This window comes from Nannospalax galili, unplaced genomic scaffold, assembly GCF_000622305.1.
Source record: "Nannospalax galili isolate Female #2095 unplaced genomic scaffold, S.galili_v1.0 scaffold627, whole genome shotgun sequence".
In the NCBI taxonomy this organism is placed as follows: Eukaryota; Metazoa; Chordata; class Mammalia; order Rodentia; family Spalacidae; genus Nannospalax; species Nannospalax galili.
The window spans coordinates 347,958-358,956 of NW_008355786.1; positions in this window are offsets into that span (position 1 = coordinate 347,958).

Sequence of the window (10,999 nt, forward strand, 5' to 3'; positions counted from 1 at the left end):
TCTGGGAAGTGTAATCCCTTGAACCCCTTTTTTATTATTTTTATTTTATGTGTATGCGTGTATTGCCTGCATATAGGTAAGTGCACCCGTTGTTGGAAACCTCTGTTATGCAAAGTAGAAGCCCCTTCACGACCGGACAGCTCATGCAGCTTGGGACCATGTGCTGCGGCCTCCTTTCATAAAGCAGGGTGTCTTCCTGGCATCTTTCCTGTCTCTCCTTTTGAAGTGTCCGCCACAAATGCCATAACATAAACATGGCCTCTGGCTCTAAGCAGACCATGCCTTCCTGTGTGATTTTTCCAGGCGGCCAGCAGTCTAGCAGTGTGGCAGAAATCCACTTCCACATGTAAATAGAATGCCTCACAAAGCATCTAACAGCCAAAGCTTTTACCACTACCCCCATGGTATAAAATATCCTAGCCTTCTCTTAACAGTGGGAGATTGGGTCAGAGACTGGGTCCCAGAGATTGGGTCCCAGAGAGAATAAAGCTGTAAGCACAGACTGAGCCGAGCCTTGAGTCTTGTGTACCGTTTCTACAGAAGAGTGTGTTTCTGAACACTATAGTGGTAAGTGACCACCAGAAAGAACACTGGGACAGCCCATCACCCTCATTTCTAGTGCTCAGTGATCCATCTGGTCAAGCTCGGCTCCACCCAGGCAGGAGAGACCTGCTGGCCAGGCAGAAGCGACCACTCCAGGAAGTGGCCCGAAGTGTAATTCCTAGGACATTTGGGGAGTCAGTTCTTCCTTTCCCCAGAGTCCTTCCTAACCTTGGTCTCCTTGTCATTACCTCCCACTCAACACACAAAAGATGGCCAGAGACGCCTGTGGCCAGACCCGCCAGCGACTAGCCAGGTGTGGCAGGGGAGTGCCATTCGGGGGAGTGTGCCCAGAGAGAGCGCGCACGCCCCATACCCGAGTCGTGCAATGCCCGCGAAGGTCAGAAGAAGCTGTTGGAGACCCTGGGACCCGAGTTACAGACAGTTGTTAGCGTCCATGTGGGTGCTGGGATTCGCACCTGAGTCTTCTGCAAGAACAACCAGTGTTCTTAACTGCTGAGCCATCTCTCCAGCCCCTCCCTTTGAACTCTTAAAGAAAATTTGTTAATGTTATTATGTCTCATAATTATTAAAAAAGAAAATGAGAATGTAAAAGACATTAAAAGGACATGGGAATAGAGACACTTTCTGAAATAGACAGAAAAAATAGAAAGCCTAAACAAGTGATGAAGGTCTGTGTAGGTCTGCTATGATATATAAAGGATGAGACAAAAATAAGATAGACACAATCTTAAAATTTCTAAGATCATAGTTTTGTCAACTAATTTATGGAACAAAATGTATGTCTAGTCAAGGTTTTTCTGAGAACATTTGTTTTTTGACCAAGCTTTACCTACATAGTACATAGTAATTAAAAGTACCAGACTTGTGGAACCTTCTTGGATGCTTAACAGCCATACTTTGATGCCTATACTCATCTGGTCAGAGGGACTTAAAGGACAGTTTTTGCTCCTTGCCCTCCAAGGTCGACTAAGTTCCAGGGGACTATGGAGCATCTCTCAAAATGTCCTGTAACTGTGGTGAGTTACCTCTCTTCCTGTTCAGGGAGGCCATGGAGACCCCACCAGATGGACTTGAACCAGTGTCCAGTCTACAGAGAGGAGGGTCAACTCAGAGGAAACATTTCCTCCATGCTTCCAAGTGAAGCCAGCCATGATCAAGTAGGACCTTTGACTTATCTTCACATAGTTAAAAAAAAAAAAAAAGGAGTCAGGGACTCCTCCCAAGCCCATGTGACCCCTGAGGAACAGATCCTCCAACAACCTGAAGAGTAAAAATAAATTGGTTTGTTTGGGCCAACTGTATGGTCTTAAACACCCAAAAGGAAATTATAACCAAAGATTAAAGTGGTCAGTGTATTTCTTCATCTCTTTATAATGTATATGTGGTACATATTTTAAGAAGCTTCTATACTGGGAGCTTTCCATGTGGCTTTTTCTAAAGACTTTTAGTGTTAGTTATCCCTCCCAATACTTCTTCCTCAGCCCTGCAAAAGAAATCTTCTTAAAAAGTGCTTATTCAATGGGATGGAGCTGATGCTCATGAGAGATAGTAAATATTTGGATCCTGTACCTGAGAGGAACTTGAGCAAGGCGCCCTGGGGTACAAAAGCCAACACCAACTAGACAAGGGACTCCCCTTGGGCCCTCAGCTATCTTGGTCCTGGTCTCCTGGAAGAACATGGGCCCCCTTGAAAGCCATAAAGGTCCTCAGAAGGCCTGGTGGAGGCCTGTGCAGCGGATGAGACCCATAGTGAGGAGGGCCCTGAAGCCATTCCCTCTAGGACAGTTGGTACAAGAGCTGAGAGTTCCTGAATGGTACAATGCCCAGGAGCTAAAGCTGAAGGATGAGGGGTGTGAGCAACTCTGCACAGTGTGTGAGTAGATGGAACAGGAGTTGGAAGAACTCATAGTCAACCTGAGTGAGGAAGCTCACAGGAAGATTTGGAAATCAACAGACAGCCTCAGAAAAGCAGCTGGAGCAGGCTCGGGGTAAGAGCAACATGCTGCAGGTGGAGGTGACAGCCTTGAAGACACTGGTCATTATGGCCACACCAGCCTCTGCCAGCCTTGAACTCCACTCCTAGCTGCTGTGCCCTGCCAAAAGAGCCACCAGCAGCAGAACCTTCCACCGGGTCCTGAGCCCTGTCATAGGGCATAGCCCTACCCCAGACAAGGAAAGCCAGAAGGTGTATACCACCCTGTTTGCAAAATTCCAGGCTTGTAGGGTATCACCTACCCTGGACAAGAACTGCCCCTTTCTGGAAAGGGCATTATATGGGTAATGTGGGCCCTGGACTTCACCCTATAGGAGTGAACTCTCAGCTCCACTGTGGCACTCTGTGGAAGACAACACATTCACTATTGATCCTGTGGCCTCACAGGCTGCCCACTATGCAGGTGCCCACCGCTAAATGACCAACACCAGTGTGCCCTGAGAAGGCTGGCCAGGCCAGGATCAACACAGCGTATAGCCTCTACACCTACACCCACTACTCTTACAAGGCTTGATTTGGCAGGATAGGGAGCCCATGTTCAGGGAGATCAGGAGGCTGCAGAAGGGGACGTTACTGACCAAGCTTGACTTCTTCCTCCAGGATCCCTAAGGCATGATCTCAGGTATCAAGGTAGCCTCTGACCTAGAGCAAACCCACCTCAAGACAGACAAGAAACCCAGGAAGCAGCTGGAAGTTGAAAAAACAGATAAACAGCCAGGCCATAATGGCAGCACTGAATCAGCACCGAACTTCCATCCTGGAACAGAGGGATACCCTGGCCTGGACTTCATGAGACACCTCTCTGTCTTGCCCACCGGGCCTTACAGCCACCAAGAGAATTTCAAGAAAGCACCAAAGACCAAGGAGTTCAGGGTCATATTCAGGGAAGGCTCAGCCCTGGGAAGGAGACCCCTGAGCAGCCAGCACCCCTTCCACAGAACTTCCCAGAACTGCTGCCTAGTGACTCTCTGTTGCTGCCATGTCTTCAGATCTCCTGGGTTTGTGCCACCACAAACCCCAAGCCCTGGGCCACCAGCACCCCCTTGTGGCTATCCCTCACCCTGTTCCCAGATGGCCTGTGAATTAAACTGCCCGGGTGGCAGGGCCTCTACACTGTCTCCAGTCTAAACAAGGTGGAGAACTGCCTTGAAGCACTCTGTAGGTGAGTCAGAGACCCTCCTCCATCCTCTGCATAAAGGCTTCCCTGTTCCTCCCCTCACCCATCTCAACCTTAGCTCCAGAAGGCTCTGTTCCACAAACTGCTGGGGGACTGAGGCACTTTCTTCCCAAAGCCTTCCACCAAGAGATTCTCAGGATGCAGCAGACAGCAGAGGTCCTGTATGTGGAGATGGATGGAGTGGGCAGTTATGTGGGACCCCAGCCCTGCCTTACCCAGCACAACCCACTTGGAACTGGGCTTAGAGGGTCCAACCTAGACACATCCCTCACCATGTCCCTATTTCCTTCTCATGTAGAATGAAAAGGTAGACTGTAACATGACCTCTTTTCATAAGAAGCCTTTTTAAAAAGGGCCAGGCATAATTAAATAGGTAAACAATGTTAATTTATTTCAATTTGCAAGTCTTAATGAATGAGGTTTCTTGTCCACTGTGCTTAGTAAAAACCAGTTCCTGTCCGGTGAGATGGCTCAGTGGATAAAGGGACTTGCTGCTAAGCCTGACAACCTCAGTTCAATCCAGGGACCCATATGGTGGAAGGAGAAAACGGACTCCCACAAGTTGTTCTCTGACCTCCACAAGCACACTATGGCTTGTGCACCCATCTCCCCATAAATAAATGTAATAAAAATGTTTTAAAGCCCAGATCCTCCTGTAAAATTATTTACTTGTCTGCCCATTAATCTTGATGGTCTCTGGTAAAAGAAAAACTTTGTACTAGAAAGTTGTTAAAAATGCAAAGAAAGGGCCAATGGGATGACTCAGCAGGTAAAGGTGCTTGCTACCAAACCTGAGGACCTGAGTTCAATGCCCAGAACTCACATGTTAGGAGAGGATGGCTTCTGCAAGTTGTCCTCTGACCTCCACATGCACACTGTGACACTCACCAGCATGTGTATCTCACACACGTGTGTATACATATACTCAACAAACAGTAAATAAATAAATAAATATAAAAACAATGACAAGGAAAGGGGCTAGGAATGTGGTTTGGTTGGTAGAGTACTTGCCTAGCATGCACAAAGCCCTTGCCTTGATTCCCAGCACTGCAAACTCAGCATGTTGTCACACACCTGTAATCCCAGCAATTAGGAAATGGAAGCAGGAGGATCCGAAGTTCAAGGTCATTCTCAGCTGCACTGAGCACTCAAAATTAGATGAGCTGTCTCCAAAAAGAAAAAGAAAAGAAAAGAAATAAAAGGCAAAGAAGACTGTGAAACCCCTACCCACGACCACCATGACAGCAAGAGAAAGAGAATGGGCTCCATTGAGAACTGAGAATGCAGCACGACAGCTAGGGGTTATAGCCAAGAGCAGAGGGAGCGGGTCTGTAGGCGGCAATGACTAAGAAGTCGATTAGATATCAAAGGCAGGGGGATTCTTGCTAAACTGCCAAAGACAGGAGCTAAACTGGATCAGCAGGCCAACTGGAAGGAAGAGGCTCAGAGGAGCTGGAGTAAAGTTTTGGGTTTTTGTTGCTGTTGTTGTGGTTGTTGAGACAAGGTATTACTGTGTGATTTAGGCTGGTCTTAAATTCCAAATCCTCCTGTCTTATCCTCCTAAGTTCTGGGATTATAGGTATGGACCACCATAGCTGACCCCAAAATGACATTTGGAAGGGGGAAAGTGGTCTTTGCTCTCTCTGATGCCACTATGTGTTTACTCATTATTGAACACATGCATTAACTCTTGACTAGGAGACCACTCAGTAAAGGGTTGTCCTGTGTGGGAGGCTGTGAGGTATTTTGTTGACTGTTTAGGTGAGACCAGAGTTTTGTTGCTGAGGGAACTTTCCAGTAGATAAAGGTCCTATTCTTTACTTAGATTTGAATCCTTTAGGATGGAAGCTGGGAGAGATCCCTTCCTTGATCAAACTCTAGTCAAGCTCCTGGAAGTCCACGAGGCCTCAGCCTTTAGTATCCACCATTTTAGCAAGAATCCTATCAAGTCAGTTTATTGAAACAACTCACAAGCCTTTGATATCTGATCACATTTGATATGGACTATAGTTTGAACGTGCAATGTCTCCCACAGGTTCCTGTGGTAAATGCTTGGTCCCTAGCTGGTGGCACTATTTTTGGGATGTTTCAGAAAATTTAGAAGATGGGGCCCGGTTGGAGGAAGTAGGTCTTTTGGGAGTGTGCCTTTGGAGGTTATATCTGGTCTCAGGGTCCTTCCTCTTTGTTTCTGTGTCTATGAACAGCCTCCTCTTCCACATGCTTCCACCACCATGATATTCTGCCCAAGTACATGGGGCCAAGCAAACAGGGACTAAAATTGTGAGGAAAACAAATCGTTCAGCCTTTATGTCAGACATTCTGTCACAGAGATGAGAGACAGGAAATCTAATACTATATCTGACAAATCTTTTCATTCCCTAGCATCCCCCATATGGTGTTTCAGCAAGGATCCCAGTAAGCCTATTTAAATGGCCAGCACCCCCACACCTCTGATGTTTCCTCTGTCACCCTCCATCCAACTACTCTACCCTGCCTTGGCTATAAATTCCCATCTGTCATGCTGTGTTTAGAACTGAGGCCCATTCTGGACCAGCTCTCTTCTGTTGCAGTAATTCCTGCTCAAAACTTGTCTTTACTGCTTTCAGTTCTGTGAGACTCTGGTGTTCTTTCAAAGTCTGAGAGGAAAAAGCCCCAAATACCTGGAAATGTAGCAGTCAGCTTTGCAGCAGCTCAGGTGTAGTGAGCGTGCTCTAGGCTTTAGAGTTGATGTATACTTCCAATCGTCCACTGCATGTGCGCTTGCAGGTGAGATAGTATAGCTCTTTTACAGAGTGGTGGGCTGAATGCAGAAGGGACTTGCCAGTGATGGAGCAGGCAGTGAGGGTCCCACCTCCTTCATAAGACCCCTGTCAGTGAGACCTGGCAGTGTGCACCTCAAGTCCCAGCACTGAGCAAGACAATTGTGAGATCAGAGCTATATTGATAGCCCGTTTCAAAAAAAACAAAACCAAGTTCCTATCCAGCAAAGTAGAATTTTACGTTCTCTTCACCCGATAGTGCAGAAAACCAAGGCACAGCTGGGCTTGGCTTGGGAAAGTGGTTTGTTGTCACTCTTAAGACTGCTTTTCCATTGGGGGTCAATTTGACATTTGAGGGAAGTGTCCACGAGGGGGCAGCAGAGACCTGGCTGTGCCTTCTGGCTCTGCCAACTCCCCCACTGCTCCTTGGATGAGAATTCATTTTTTTAAATGATTTATTTATTTTTATTTGTACAAGTATTTTGATTGTCAGTAGGTGTGTAGTGCCTGAAAAGGCCAGAAGAGGATGACAGAGCCGCTGTGTGAGTGCTGGGAGTGGAAGAGGGGTTTCTGGAAGACTAGTGTGTGCTCTTATCCCCTAAGCCACCTCTCCAGTTTCCCCTTTTTAAACTTTTTAAAAATATGTATGAGTTTTTTGCCTCCATATATGTAAGTACACCACAAGTGTGAAAAACCCACGGAGGCCAGAAGAGAATGTCAGATCCCCTAGATCTGGAATTATGACAGTTGATAGCTGCCATGTAGGTGCTGAGAACTGAACATAGGTCTTCTGCAGGAGCAGTCAGTGCTCTTAACCATTGAGCCAGTCCCTGGATGAGAATTCTTGAGTTACTATAATTCAATGAACACATTGCTCAATCATGCTTATAAAGTGTCTGTGAAAATCTGTCTACCGTACTTTCAATTTCTCTTTGAAACATATGGATCATTTGACCCCTGTGCATCCCTTAACATAACACAAATTAATTTAGGGCCAGTGAAATGGCTCAGTGGGTAAGGGCACCTGCCACCAAACCTTATAACCTAAATTTGATCTTTGGGATCCACATAGTAGAAAAAGAGACCTGACTCCTGAAAATTGTCCTCTGACCAACACAAGCGCTGTGTTACACACACACACACACACACACACACACACACACACACACACACACTCACACACACACACAAACAAGTAAGTGAATTAATAAATGTAATAAAACCTTCAAAAATTAATTTATATCATTAATTTATAGTGGAACTCTTTGTAAAGTTACCTGGACACTGGTCCAAACACTCCCCAACTAAGTGCTAAGCACAAATGAGCCCCAAGGATCCTGAGGGTATTTGGGGATAAAGGTAAACAAAGCAGGCAGGTTCCGGTTCCTTCCTCCTGGTGTTTACAAATTGCGTTACATGCTATGACATGCCTGCTCTGTGCAGGCTCCAGACATTTACAGAACATAAGTGTGTGTTCTACCTACTAGGCACAGCTCTTCCATTCTTGGCTGGGTTTTCCCCCCATAGTCATTGAAGAGGTTGTTGGTTAGCATTTAGCCTGAGGCCTGCTGGAGCACTGTGCTGGAACTGAGCTGCCCAGCTCTACCTTTATAGATTGGATGATGCTGGGCAAGTTACTGAGGCCTCTGCCTATGCAACTAGACACTGACACATTTCCACCTTGGAGAAGTGTTGGAAGGGTCAAATGAGCTAAGCCATACAAATACTCGTGTGACTCCTTTGACATCACAGCAGGCTTGTGGGGTTAAATTCCCTGGGTAGTCATAGCTAGGCAGCAGCAGATTGGCATCCCCTCTCACTATGGCTTCTTCTCACTATGGTCTCAAACCCTGAAGTAGATGGCTGGGATGGAAATCTGCATGGGTGGCTGGCATTGTTCTAGAAGGACGGCCACCTGCCCAGAGTGTATAGTACAGCTTCCTTCCAGGTAAGAACACCTGCTGTTCCCACCACTGTGGTGCTCAAGTGGGCCTGCACCAGTACCCTTCACTCCCAATTGAGACAGCCTTGCTTGAAGGCTCACACTAAGACAGAACCTCAGACTCTCCACTGAGTAACAGGAGGCTTCAGGCTGACTGTGATATTCTCTAGGGCAGGACATTTCCAGTGGGTAGATTTCAGGAGGTCTCATCCCGTGTAACAAAACCAGAGCGCCAAGAGCCTCTTCCACCAGATACTGATCTGAGGAGATCAGAGCTAGCAGCTGGGCTATTGGCAGAGTCACCAGTGAGCTGGCTGAGATGACACAAACCTGAGCTTTCTGCACACTTTGTCCCTCAGCAGTCCACTCACCAGAATCCTGAAGCTCTGAGCACTGTTTCACACCAAACCCAGAGCAGTTTTGTCTTTTTCTCTTTCCAGAGACTACTGGGGGTCTCCAGGTGACAGTCCAGAGCTTGTGACTTGGGGACTGGGCAGACCTGGACCAGGAGGGTTGCCCTGAGTGGAATGTCAGGAATTTAGGACATCTGGTCTCGTGTGTGTGTGGCAGCCAGCCTGTGTTCTTCCTGAGGGAGGAAGGGCTCAGGCCAGGCCTGACACACTGAAGCCTCTTTGATGAGTGCCTCACCTCAGCTCCATGTGGGTGACTGTAACCGCCATCCCCAGTGCTCTTTTATGAACCAGAGTGACTGGTCCTGCCGGGCCTGGGAATTATATCCGGAAGAAATAGGCCAAGGGAGCCCTTTATCACAATGCAAGGAGGTCCCTGACTCTCCCAGGATAGACCTTCATTGTGCATTCCCTGAGTCTTGCATTCTTGTATCTGAAACCCTGCAGGGTAAGGATGGAGATTTCTGCTTTGGAGCTTCTCCTGTTAGTATGTATCACGGTGCACCCTAGGGCCAAAGTGGAGTGTGTCACCTCTTCTCTGAGCCTCAGCTGGAGTTTAGCCAAGGGTACAGCTCACCAAGGAGGAATTTGCCACTTTGAGCCTAGCCTATGTCTTTAGGGTTTTGAGATGCACGGCCAATGGTGAGGTGAGATGAAAGACTGTGGGGTAGAAATAGTGAGGTAAGAGAAAAGCCCTAAATCAAATCAGTCTACCAGAGCACATAGTGACAGCTGTAAGTGGACCTGGGAGGCTCATACAGGAGAGGTTGTCCCAGGGAAGCCAGGGGAAAGTTCCCAGTACAAGTGTCACCAAACTAAGATTGAAGCAGGCAAGCAGAGCCTTTAGAAGCTCACTTGGATTGTTCCAGGGAGGTGTGGGGAGGGGATTTCCAAGAACACATACCACCAAGCTGCAAGTGGGATGGGACCAGAGCTTTGAGCAGAGGTGGGAGAGCTGACTGTGTGCATGTGTGAGAGTGTGTGCAATGTGGATGTGTGATGGGTGTGTATGTAGGTGAGGGTGGGTATGAGTGCATATGTATATGAGTGCATATGAGTATGTGTGTGTATGTGTATATGAATGTGGGTATGTGTAGTGGTTTGAATGAAAATGTTCCTTATAGGCTCACGTGTTTGAACACTTGGTCCCCAGTTGGTGGAGGTCGTGGAACCTTTAGGAGGTGGAGCTTTGCTGGAGGAAATACATCACTGAGGGTGGGCTTTGAGGGTTTATAGCTTTTCCCTACTTCCTGTTTCTCTCTCTCTCTCTCTCTCTCTCTCTCTCTCTCTCTCTCTCTCTCTCTCTCTCTCTCTCTCTCTCTCTTTCTCTCTCTGAATGCAATGTGATCTCTGGGCTTCCTGGTCTAGCTGCCATGCCTTCCCTACTCTTATGGATTCTCCCTCTAGAACTGTAATCCAAAATAAACCGTTTCTTCCCTGCGTTTCTTCTGTCAGAGTATCTTATCACAGCAACAGAAAGATAACTAATACAGTGTGTAAATGGGTATGAGTGTGGGTGTGTGAATGTGTTGAAGGTCTGAATGTATGTATGAGCAGGTGTGTTGTGAGTGTGCATGTGAGGACAGGTATGTGGGTGTGAGTGTATGGTGCACACACAGTGGACATCTCTAATGTCAGGAATGCTGGGTTGGCAGGACTCGAAGGTCTTTCAGGCTGGAATATTCCATGACTTCCAGACCTCACAGGCCAGCAATTGACTGCAGTGAGTAGCATGTTATTACAAACTCTTTGTCAATATTATTTCAATGAGTTGTAACAGTGAGACTAGAATTGATTTAGTCATCGTGTACAATTGAACATTGAGGGGTGTTTTGTTGTTTTTTTTTTTTTTTTTTCTGTCTTTTGAGACAAGGTCGCCCTGTAGCCCCAGCTGACCTGGAACTTGCTACGTAGATCTGGTTGGTCTTGCTTGGTCTCAGGTTGGCATTGATCTCACAGAGATCACCTGCCTGTCTCCTAAGTGTGGAGACTAAAGGTGTGAGCCCCATAGAATGCTGCAGTGAACCTTTTCCTGAACCCTTTGCGTCACGTCAGTGTGTTCTTCAGGATCAATTTCTTGGGCAGAATTTTGGAGCCAAAATCTGCACACATTTAGAAATCATTTTTAAACAGTGCTGAATTGCTTTACAGAAA